Source organism: Chiloscyllium punctatum, chromosome 29 (assembly GCF_047496795.1).
Source record: "Chiloscyllium punctatum isolate Juve2018m chromosome 29, sChiPun1.3, whole genome shotgun sequence".
NCBI classification, from domain to species: Eukaryota; Metazoa; Chordata; class Chondrichthyes; order Orectolobiformes; family Hemiscylliidae; genus Chiloscyllium; species Chiloscyllium punctatum.
In genome coordinates, this window is record NC_092767.1 from 72,848,622 (window position 1) to 72,861,107 (window position 12,486).

The 12,486-nt window shown below is 55.3% G+C and overlaps 1 protein-coding gene across 5 annotated transcripts in view; it reads right to left on the reverse strand.

Annotated features, from left to right (window-relative positions):
* LOC140454562 (protein LBH-like) overlaps positions 1-12,486 on the reverse strand; it is a 32,299-nt gene that overhangs the window by 12,833 nt on the left and 6,980 nt on the right. The window lies entirely within an intron of this gene.

Here is a 12,486-nt window from a genome sequence, read left to right on the forward strand (position 1 = left end):
TCAGGCAGCATCCAAGGAGCAGGAGAATCGACGTTTCGGGCATGAGCCCTTCTTCAGGAATGGGGAAGGTGTGCCAGGCGGGCGGAGATAAAAGGTAGGGAGGAGGGACTTGGGGGAGGGGCGTTGGAAATGCAATAGGTGGAAGGAGGTTAAGGTGAGGGTGATAGGCCGGAGTGGGGGTGGGGGCGGAGAGGTCAGGAAGAAGATTGCAGGTTAGGAAGGTCGTGCTGAGTTCGAGGGTTGGGAATGAGATAAGGTGGGGGGAGGGGAAATGAGGAAACTGGAGAAATCTGAGTTCATCCCTTGTGGTTGGAGGGTTCCTAGGCGGAAGATGAGGCCTCTTCCTCCAGCCGTCATGTTGCTATGGTCTGGCGATGGAGGAGGCCAAGGACCTGCATGTCCTTGGTGGAGTGGGAGGGGGAGTTGAAGTGTTGAGCCACGGGGCGGTTGGGTTGGTTGGTCCGGGTGTCCCAGAGGTGTTCTCTGGAGTAATAGTCTAGTGACAATACCACCAGGCCATGGGCCATGATCTACTCCATATTCCCAGGCCGTGAGCCTTATATGACCTTATCCAACAACCCTCAGTTCCGTTAATGGCTGTATAACAACCATCCCAAGGTACTCCCTTTAAATAATAGCCCCAGCTACAGAGCAGCTGATGCAGTCCGTGTAACCAGAGACCTTTTGTGCCATTTCCTTGGCCCAGATTTAGCCTCGATATTTTCTCTGCACCTTGTCACTGCTGCCCAGGGAGTTATTTTAATCCCATTATAAATAGCTGCATGTCTGTGTTAGCTATCGCCAGTAATCAGTCTCTGGCTTGTGATTAATGTCACCGAGAACAGCGATTGAAACAACCTAAATCCCTCGAAGCACTTGTCAGTGTCACGGAAATGCCTCCTGCATTGATCTAGCGCCGATCAGTTGGAAAGGACAAGCAAGACGCTGACCCTACACTGCTGGGAGACTGAGCTTGTACTGAGGGGAGAGTGCCCCGGTCATGAGGTGGGAGTCAGTTTTGAGGAGGGGAAGAGGGCGAGGGAGTTCCAGAATTTGTATGTAAAGGTGGGGGTGGTGGCAACGAGAATGAAGAAACGATGCCAGGGCCAGAGGAGGGCAATAATTTGGTCTTTGGAGAGTTCAGTGGCTAGAGGAGGTCACAGAGATGGACAGGTTTTGTAGATAAACACAATCTGCAGACTGTCCCCAAATGGAATGTTTTGGGTAGATTTACTGCCACCACTTTCTGGTTGGTTGAGTTGAAGTTGCTAAATTCAATTCTTTTTTCTTAAATTTCCTCATGGGATCACTGGCTGGGTCACCCACTAACTGCACAGAGGGTAGTTAAGTGTTAACCCCATTGCTGTGGGTCTGGAGTCATGTGTACTCCCAGACCAGGTAAGGATGGCAGATTCCTTCCCGAAAGGACATTAGTGGCCCAGATGGGGCTTTTCTCAACAATGCAACGATGTACAGGTTAGGGTGGATTGGCCGTGCTCAATTATCCCATAGTGCCCGGGGATGTGCAGGTTAGGGTGGACTGGCCGTGCTAAATTGTCCCATAGTGTCCAGGGACGTGCAGGTTAGGGTGGATTGGCCATGCTAAATTACCCCATAGTGCCCAGGGATGTGCAGGTTAGGGTGGATTGGCCGTGCTAAATTGTCCCATAGTGTCCAGGGATGTGTAGGTTAGGGTGGACTGGCCGTGCTAAATTGTCCCATAGTGTCCAGGGATGTGCAGGTTAGGGTGGATTGGCCATGCTAAATTGTCCCACAGTGCCCAGGGATGTGCAGGTTAGGGTGGATTGGCCATGCTAAATTGTCCCATAGTGTCCAGGGATGTGTAGGCTAGGGTGGATTGGCCATGCTGAATTATCCCATAGTGTCCAGGGATGTGCAGGTTAGGGTGGATTGGCCGTGCTAAATTGTCCCATCCTGTTCCGGGATGTGCAGGTTAGGGTGGATTGGCCATGCTAAATTACCCCATAGTGCCCAGGGATGTGCAGGTTAGGGTGGATTGGCCGTGCTAAATTGTCCCATAATGCCCAGGGATGTACAGGTTAGGGTGGATTGGCCGTGCTAAATTGTCCCATAGTGCCCAGGGATGTTCAGGTTAGGGTCGATTGGCTGTGCTAAATTGTCCCATAGTGCCCAGGGATGTTCAGGTTAGGGTCGATTGGCTGTGCTAAATTGTCCCATAGTGTCCAGGGATGTGTAGGCTAGGGTGGATTGGCCATGCTGAATTATCCCATAGTGTCCAGGGATGTGCAGGTTAGGGTGGATTGGCCGTGCTAAATTGTCCCATCCTGTTCCGGGATGTGCAGGTTAGGGTGGATTGGCCATGCTAAATTACCCCATAGTGCCCAGGGATGTGCAGGTTAGGGTGGATTGGCCGTGCTAAATTGTCCCATAATGCCCAGGGATGTACAGGTTAGGGTGGATTGGCCGTGCTAAATTGTCCCATAGTGCCCAGGGATGTTCAGGTTAGGGTCGATTGGCTGTGCTAAATTGTCCCATAGTGCCCAGGGATGTTCAGGTTAGGGTCGATTGGCTGTGCTAAATTGTCCCATAGTGTCCAGGGATGTGCAGGTTAGGGTGGATTGGCCATGCTAAATTGTCCCACAGTGCCCAGGGATGTGCAGGTTAGGGTGGATTGGCCATGCTAAATTGTCCCATAGTGTCCAGGGATGTGTAGGCTAGGGTGGATTGGCCATGCTGAATTATCCCATAGTGTCCAGGGATGTGCAGGTTAGGGTGGATTGGCCATGCTAAATTGTCCCACAGTGCCCAGGGATGTGCAGGTTAGGGTGGATTGGCCATGCTAAATTGTCCCATAGTGCCCAGGGATGTGTAGGCTAGGGTGGATTGGCCATGCTGAATTATCCCATAGTGTCCAGGGATGTGCAGGTTAGGGTGGATTGGCCGTGCTAAATTGTCCCATCCTGTTCCGGGATGTGCAGGTTAGGGTGGATTGGCCATGCTAAATTACCCCATAGTGCCCAGGGATGTGCAGGTTAGGGTGGATTGGCCGTGCTAAATTGTCCCATAGTGCCCAGGGATGTTCAGGTTAGGGTCGATTGGCTGTGCTAAATTGTCCCATAGTGCCCAGGGATGTTCAGGTTAGGGTCGATTGGCTGTGCTAAATTGTCCCATAGTGCCCAGGGATGTTCAGGTTAGGGTCGATTGGCTGTGCTAAATTGTCCCATAGTGCCCAGGGATGTACAGGTTAGGGTGGATTGGCCATGCTAAATTGTCCCATAGTGCCCAGGGATGTGCAGGTTAGGGTGGATTGGCCATGCTAAATTGTCCCATAGTGTCCAGGGATGTACAGGTTAGGGTGGATTGGCCGTGCTAAATTACCCCACAGTGCCCAGGGATGTGCAGGTTAGGGTGGATTGGCTGTGCTAAATTGTCCCATAGTGCCCAGGGATGTACAGGTTAGGGTGGATTGGCCGTGCTAAATTACCCCACAGTGCCCAGGGATGTGCAGGTTAGGGTGGATTGGCTGTGCTAAATTGTCCCATCGTGTTCCAGGATGTGCAGGTTAGGGTGGATTGGCCATGCTAAATTGTCCCATAGTGTTCAGGGATGTGTAGGTTAGTACATTAAGTCGGGCTAAATATAGGGTAGGGGGAACATGTCACTCTTCAGAGGGTCGGTGTGGACTTGTTGGGCCAAATGGCCTGTTTCAACACTGTAGGGATTCTATGAACTGGCAATGGATTCATAATCACCATTAAATTCTTAAATCCAGATTTTTATTGGAATGCAATTCCACCAGCCAGGATTCAAACCAGGGTCCTCAGAGTCTCTGGATTAACAATCTCGTGGCATTACCGCTAGGCCGTCACCTCTCCCAGGGATACCCCCACAAAACCTGCGGTCGATGATAGACCCGGACTTTGTTAACATCAAAGGCACATGAACATCTCTTCTGGGACGTCAGATTAAGTTCACTTTATGATTTAGATACTTGCAGCTAACAGTCAGAAAGATCGCCCTCTCTAAAGGCATCATGGGTCTAACTACAGCCTGCCGCGGTTCCAGAAGGCACCTGCTCAAGGGGTAATTAGGGATGGGCAATAAATCCTGGCCGGCCAGTGAGCCCCATACCCCACAATATGTGAAAAACGTCACTGTTGCACTGTACATCCTGGCGAACGTCGGGAGGGCCGGTTAGCTCAGTTGGCTGGATGGGTGGCTGGTTCCCAATATGGACTGACACCAACAGTGTGATTCAATTGCTGCAGTGGCTGAGGTTACAATGACGGTCTCATCTTCTCAATCTCCCCCTCGCCTGAGGAGTGGTGGGCATCAGGTTAAACAACGCCCCGATGCCCATTGGGAGAGTGACCCTCTGGGATTGTGGTCCTGTCACTGATGACCTTATGGTGCAATCGTGAGCCGTCCTTTATAATCGGGAGAGTAAAGCTTACTTTTATCCTCTCAGGTACTAATTATCTTATAGATGATAATGAAACATAGAATAAAACTTTTAAAACTGATCTTACCCCTGGGAAAAGACATTGGCTATTCACACTCAAGGTCTTTTTTGAGCTATAGTTCAGCACAAAATAGCTACAGGGAGAGGCTGGGGCTGTTTTCCCTGGAACGTTAGAGGCTGAGGGGTGACCTTATCGAGGTTTACAAAATTATGAGGGGCATGGATAGGGTAAATAGGCAAAGTCTTTTCCCTGGGGTCAGGGAGTACAGAACTAGAGGGCATAGGTTTAGGGTGAGAGGGGAAAGATATAAAATGGACCAAATGGGCAACTTTTTCACACAGAGGGTGGTGCGTGAATGGAATGAGCTGCCAGAGGAAGTGGTGGAGGTTGGTACAATTACAACATTTAAAAGGCATCTGGATGGGGATATGAATAGGAAGGGTTTGGAGGGATATGGGCCGGGTGCTGGCAGGTGCGACTAGATTGGGTTGGGATATCGGGTCAGCATGGACAGGTTAGACTGAAGGGTCTGTTCCTGTGCTGTACATCTCTTGAAGTCTTGTTTGACTAATGTATGTTGGCAAGCCCAATAGGTAATTGGGGAATGGGGACAGCTCCTTCCTGAGTTGAAAGGATTACCTGATGAGGAAAGGGTGAGGAGGTTGGGATGTCACTCATTTGGAGTTTGGAAGCACGGGAGGTGATCATACTGAAGCATACAGAATCCTGAGGGGGTTTGATGGGAGTGGTGGGGGGATACTGAGGGGGATTGATGGGGGTGGTGGGGGGGATACTGAGGGGGATTGATGGGGGTGGTGGGGGGATACTGAGGGGGATTGATGGGGGTGAGGGGGGATACTGAGGGGGATTGATGGGGGTGAGGGGGGATACTGAGGGGGATTGATGGGGGTGAGGGGGGATACTGAGGGGGATTGATGGGGGTGGTGGGGGGATACTGAGGGGGATTGATGGGGGTGGTGGGGGGGATACTGAGGGGGATTGATGGGGGTGAGGGGGGATACTGAGGGGGATTGATGGGGGTGGTGGGGGGGATACTGAGGGGGATTGATGGGGGTGGTGGGGGGATACTGAGGGGGATTGATGGGGGTGAGGGGGGATACTGAGGGGGATTGATGGGGGTGAGGGGGGATACTGAGGGGGATTGATGGGGGTGAGGGGGGATACTGAGGGGGATTGATGGGGGTGGGGGGGGATACTGAGGGGGATTGATGGGGGTGGGGGGGGATACTGAGGGGGATTGATGGGGGTGAGGGGGGATACTGAGGGGGATTGATGGGGGTGAGGGGGGGATACTGAGGGGGATTGATGGGGGTGAGGGGGGGATACTGAGGGGGATTGATGGGGGTGAGGGGGGATACTGAGGGGGATTGATAGGGGTGAGGGGGGATACTGAGGGGGATTGATGGGGGTGAGGGGGGGATACTGAGGGGGATTGATGGGGGTGATGGGGGGGATACTGAGGGGGATTGATAGGGGTGAGGGGGGGATATTGAGGGGGATTGATAGGGGTGAGGGGGGGGATATTGAGGGAGATTGATGGGGCTGACAGGGGGATACTGATGGGGGTGAGGGGGGATACTGAGGGGGATTGATGGGGGGGATACTGAGGGGGTTGATGGGGGTGAGGGGGGATACTGAGGGGGATTGATGGGGGTGAGGGGGGATACTGAGGGGGATTGATGGGGGTGGTGGGGGGGATACTGAGGGGGATTGATGGGGGTGGTGGGGGGGATACTGAGGGGGATTGATGGGGGTGAGGGGGGATACTGAGGGGGATTGATGGGGGTGGTGGGGGGGATACTGAGGGGGATTGATGGGGGTGGTGGGGGGATACTGAGGGGGATTGATGGGGGTGGTGGGGGGATACTGAGGGGGATTGATGGGGGTGGTGGGGGGGATACTGAGGGGGATTGATGGGGGTGAGGGGGGATACTGAGGGGGATTGATGGGGGTGAGGGGGGATACTGAGGGGGATTGATGGGGGTGAGGGGGGATACTGAGGGGGATTGATGGGGGTGAGGGGGGATACTGAGGGGGATTGATGGGGGTGGGGGGGGATACTGAGGGGGATTGATGAGGGTGGGGGGGGATACTGAGGGGGATTGATGGGGGTGAGGGGGGATACTGAGGGGGATTGATGGGGGTGAGGGGGGGATACTGAGGGGGATTGATGGGGGTGAGGGGGGGATACTGAGGGGGATTGATGGGGGTGAGGGGGGATACTGAGGGGGATTGATAGGGGTGAGGGGGGATACTGAGGGGGATTGATGGGGGTGAGGGGGGGATACTGAGGGGGATTGATGGGGGTGATGGGGGGGATACTGAGGGGGATTGATAGGGGTGAGGGGGGGATATTGAGGGGGATTGATAGGGGTGAGGGGGGGGATATTGAGGGAGATTGATGGGGCTGACAGGGGGATACTGATGGGGGTGAGGGGGGATACTGAGGGGGATTGATGGGGGGGATACTGAGGGGGTTGATGGGGGTGAGGGGGGATACTGAGGGGGATTGATGAGGGTGACAGGGGGATACTGAGGGGGGTTGATGGGGGTGAGGGGGGATACTGAGGGGGATTGATGGGGGTGGGGGGGATACTGAGGGGGATTGATGGGGGTGAGGGGGGATACTGGGGGATTGATGGGGGTGGGGGGGGATACTGAGGGGGATTGATGGGGGTGAGGGGGGATACTGAGGGGGTTGATGGGGATGAGGGGGGGATACTGAGGGGGATTGATGAGGGTGAGGGGGGATACTGAGGGGGATTGATGAGGGTGACAGGGGGATACTGAGGGGGATTGATGGGGGTGAGGGGGGATACTGGGGGATTGATGGGGGTGAGGGGGGATACTGAGGGGGATTGATGGGGGTGAGGGGGGATACTGAGGGGGATTGATGGGGGTGATACTGAGGGGGTTGATGGGGATGAGGGGGGGATACTGAGGGGGATTGATGAGGGTGAGGGGGGATACTGAGGGGGATTGATGAGGGTGACAGGGGGATACTGAGGGGGGTTGATGGGGGTGAGGGGGGATACTGGGGGATTGATGGGGGTGGGGGGGGGATACTGAGGGGGTTGATGGGGATGAGGGGGGGATACTGAGGGGGATTGATGAGGGTGAGGGGGGATACTGAGGGGGATTGATGGGGGTGACAGGGTGTGGGGAATGCTGAACAAATGCATCCCTCGTTGAGGAGGTTGCTGAGTGACCCAAATCTGAAGCGCACTGTTTCACAATAAGAGGAATGATTGAGTTGATCTTTTGTTTTCTTGTAGTGAGCCTTTGGCTTGGGGGGGGGGGGTGAGTTTGCACATTCTCCCCGTGTCTGCGTGGGTTTCCCCCCAGAGTCCAACGATGTGCAGGTTATTGTGGATTGGCGTTGCAAATTACCCATAGTGCCCTGGGATAAGCAGGGTAGGGTGGATTATCCATGAGGAATGTGGGGTTCTGGGAATAGGGTGTGGCTGTGGGTCTGGGTGGGATAATCTTTGGGAGGGTCAGTCGGGGCTGAATGGTTAGCTTCCACACTGTAGGGATTCTATGATGGCTTTGGGTTGGACAGCCCTTTGATGGCATGGTGAATGGGAGCCAGGCCTGAGAGTGGGTGTCCAGCTGTAATCTGATTTTATTGGCTAGTAGAGCAGGCTGGAGGGGCTGAATGGCCTACTGCTACACTGTTTACAGAGGCTTCCATCAGTGAGGCCAGCCACTGAACATGTGAAGGGCAATTACGGAGGGTTCATATCGCTGGAAAGAGTTTGTGGGAATAATCCACAGTCTTGGCACTGAAGCTGGGAATTGTAAATTCCAGTCTGGAACAATTACACACCAACAGGACAGTGATCACAACAACCTGTTCACTGATGGGATTGAAGGCTGCCCTCCTTATTGGGGCGTTTGGAAAAGGGACAGCCGGCTGGACCTCAGAGAATTGGAGTTCCCTGATTGGGGCTGGTAACCTGGTCCAATCAGGGAGCCCTGGCTGACAGGAATGTCAGGAGATTCTGTTCACCGGCTCTGAGGGAGCTGGGTCAGTATCAGGGACTCTCCCTGTGCAAATAAAGGGGGAATGGGATACCGGAGTTATTTCACTTTACCCTACATGGGACTCATTCTGGCTGATGAGAGTCATTTAAGCACAGGCCATTCGGTCTACTGAGTTTGTGCTGGCTCATCAGACATCAGTCAGTTCCATTCCCACACCAGACTCTCTCCTGTAGTTCAGGGATGGGGGTTGGGTTTGGAATGGCCTAGGGGTATTCTCTCTGGACATCATGCCCCTGGGGACCCGGGTTCAAATCCTGCCAGGGCAGACGTTGGAACTTGAATTCAATAAAATTCTGGGAATTCTGAGTCTAATGATGATCAGGAATCCAGTGTCAATTGTTGGGAAAACCCATCGGGTTCCCAAATATACTTCAGGGAAGGAAACTGCCATCCTTACCCGGTCTGGCCTACACGTGACTCCTGACCCACAGCGATGGGGTCGATGCTTTGGCAATTAGGGATGAGGCAATAAATTCTGGGCCTAGGCAGGAACACCCTCATCCTGTAAATTAAGTTGAACAAAGTGGCCTTGAAGGGCACTCAGTTCCAGAAAGCTGAAAGGGTAATTCCAGAGGGACAATAAATACTGGCCTTGTCCCCTGTGTGAAATGCAGGGAGGGCACTTGCATTGCAACAGTAATGTTGCAGAAAGGGAGCCATTTTGAAATGTTTCGATCTGTCCTCCAGTCTGAGCTGGGTCGATTCAGTCCCATCTGGGAGGTGCAGGCTCACAGGATGAGGCTGTAAACACTTATTGCCCAATCTCTAATCGCCGCGGGAGGGCAGTTTAAGAGTCAACCCCACCGCTGTGGGTCTGGAGTCACTTGTAGGCCAGACGGGGTAAGGGTGGCAGACTTCCTTCTGTCAGGTGAAGCTGATGGGTTTTTCCAACACTTGACAATTGCATCCTGATCCCCGACAGTCAAATTTATTAATTAAAATTAAACAACACTGGCGGCCTTTGAACCCTTGGCAAACAACATTAGCCTGACCTTAAGGAATACTGAGTGCAGACACATTACAAGCACACCATTGTCCCCTAGGTGTGGGGATGGAGTTGTGGACTCAAACTAACCATGTTGCTGTTGGCTGGATCTGTGTGGTTATGAATTCACAAACAAGCTCTCCCGGGTGTGCCGAACAATACTTATTCTTTAACTAACATCGTGAGCACAGGCCGGTTGATCGTTATTTCATCACAGGATCTTGTGCAAATGTTGCATAACCATTTCTAACAACCAGAGAGAACATACAGGCCTTCAGTTAGAGACGGAATCTCTGACACCCTGCCCATCCGACAGTGCGGCGCTCTCTCAACACTGACCCTCCGACAGTGAGGCACTCCCTCAGCACTGACCCTCCGATAGTGCAGCACTCTCTCAGCATTGAACCTCCGACATTGCAGCACTCCCTCAGCACCGACCCTCCGACAGTGCAGCACTCCCTCAGCACTGACCCTCCGACAGTGCAGCACTCCCTAAGCACTGACCCTCCGACAGTGCGGCACTCCCTCAGCACTGACCCTCCGACAGTGCGGCGCTCCCTCAGCACTGACCCTCCGATAGTGCAGCACTCCCTCAGCACTGACCCTCTGGCAGTAGCAGCACTCCCTCAGCACTGCCCCTCCGATAGTGCAGCACTCCCTCAGCACTGCCCCTCCGATAGTGCAGCTCTCCCTCAGAACTGACCCTTCGACAGCGTGGCACTCCCTCAGCACTGACCCTCTGACAGTGCAGCACTCCCTCAGCACCGACCCTCCGACAGTGCAGCACTCCCTCAGCACTGACCCTCCGACAGTGCGGCGCTCCCTCAGCACTGACCCTCGGACAGTGTCCACTCCCTAAGCACTGACCCTCCGACAGTGCAGCACTCCCTCAGCACTGACCCTCCGACAGTGCCCACTCCATCAGCACTGACCCTCCGACAGTGCCCATTCTATCAGCACTGACCCTCCGACAGTGCGGCACTCCCTCATTAAATACCCTCCGACAGTGCAGCACTCCCTCAGCACTGACCCTCCGACAGTGCGGCACTCCCTCAGCATTGACCCTCCGACAATGCAGCACTCCCTCAGCACTGACCCTCCGACAGTGCAGCACTGCCTCAGCACTGAACCTCCGACAGTGCGGCACTCCCTCAGCACTGACCCTCCGACAGTGCAGCACTCCCTCAGCACTGACCCTCTGACAGTGCTCACTCCCTCAGCACTGACCCTCCGACAGTGCGGCTCTCCCTCAGTACTGACCCTCCAACAGTGCGGGGCTCCCTCAGCACTGACCCTCCGACAGTGTGGCACTCCATCAGCAATGACCCTCCGACAGTGCGGCACTCCCTCAGCATTGACCCACCGACATTGCAGCACTCCCTCAGCACTGACCCTCCGACAGTGCCCACTCCCTCAGCACTGACCCTCCGACAGTGCTCACTCCCTCAGCATTGATCCTCCGACATTGCAGCACTCCCTCAGCACTGACCCTCCGACAGTGCCCACTCCCTCAGCACTGACCCTCCGACAGTGCTCACTCCCTCAGCACTGACCCTCCGACAGTGTAGCGCTCCCTCAGCACTGACCCTCCGACAGTGCTCACTCCCTCAGCATTGACCCTCCGACATTGCAGCACTCCCTCAGCACTGACCCTCCGACAGTGCTCACTCCCTCAGCACTGACCCTCCGACAGTGCGGCACTCCCTCAGTACTGACCCTCCAACAGTGCGGGGCTCCCTCAGCACTGACCCTCCGACAGTGTGGCACTCCATCAGCAATGACCCTCCGACAGTGCGGCACTCCCTCAGCATTGACCCACCGACATTGCAGCACTCCCTCAGCACTGACCCTCCGACAGTGCTCACTCCCTCAGCATTGACCCTCCGACATTGCAGCACTCCCTCAGCACTGACCCTCCGACAGTGCTCACTCCCTCAGCACTGACCCTCCGACAGTGCTCACTCCCTCAGCACTGACCCTCCGACAGTGTAGCGCTCCCTCATCACTGACCCTCCGACAGTGCCCACTCCCTCAGCACTGACCCTCCGACAGTGCCCACTCCCTCAGCACTGACCCTCCGACAGTGCAGCACTCCCTCAGCACTGACCCTCCGACAGTGCCCACTCCCTCAGCACTGACCCTCTGACAGTGCGGCACTCCCTCAGCATTGACCCTCCGACATTGCAGCACTCCCTCAGCACTGACCCTCCGACAGTGCCCACTCCCTCAGCATTGACCCTCCGACAATGCAGCACTCCCTCAGCACTGACCCTCCGACAGTGCCCACTTCCTCAGCACTGACCCTCCGACAGTGCTCACTCCCTCAGCATTGACCCTCCGACATTGCAGCACTCCCTCAGCACTGACCCTCCGACAGTGCCCACTCCCTCAGCACTGACCCTCCGACAGTGCTCACTCCCTCAGCACTGACCCTCCGACAGTGCCCACTCCCTCAGCACTGACCCTCTGACAGTGCGGCACTCCCTCAGCATTGACCCTCCGACATTGCAGCACTCCCTCAGCACTGACCCTCCGACAGTGCCCACTCCCTCAGCACTGACCCTCCGACAGTGCCCACTCCCTCAGCACTGACCCTCCGACAGTGCCCACTCCCTCAGCACTGACCCTCCGACAGTGCTCACTCCCTCAGCATTGACCCTCCGACATTGCAGCACTCCCTCAGCACTGACCCTCCGACAGTGCCCACTCCCTCAGCACTGACCCTCCGACAGTGCCCACTCCCTCAGCACTGACCCTCCGACAGTGCAGCACTCCCTCAGCACTGACCCTCCGACAGTGCCCACTCCCTCAGCACTGACCCTCTGACAGTGCGGCACTCCCTCAGCATTGACCCTCCGACATTGCAGCACTCCCTCAGCACTGACCCTCCGACAGTGCCCACTCCCTCAGCACTGACCCTCCGACAGTGCCCACTCCCTCAGCACTGACCCTCCGACAGTGCCCACTCCCTCAGCACTGACCCTCCGA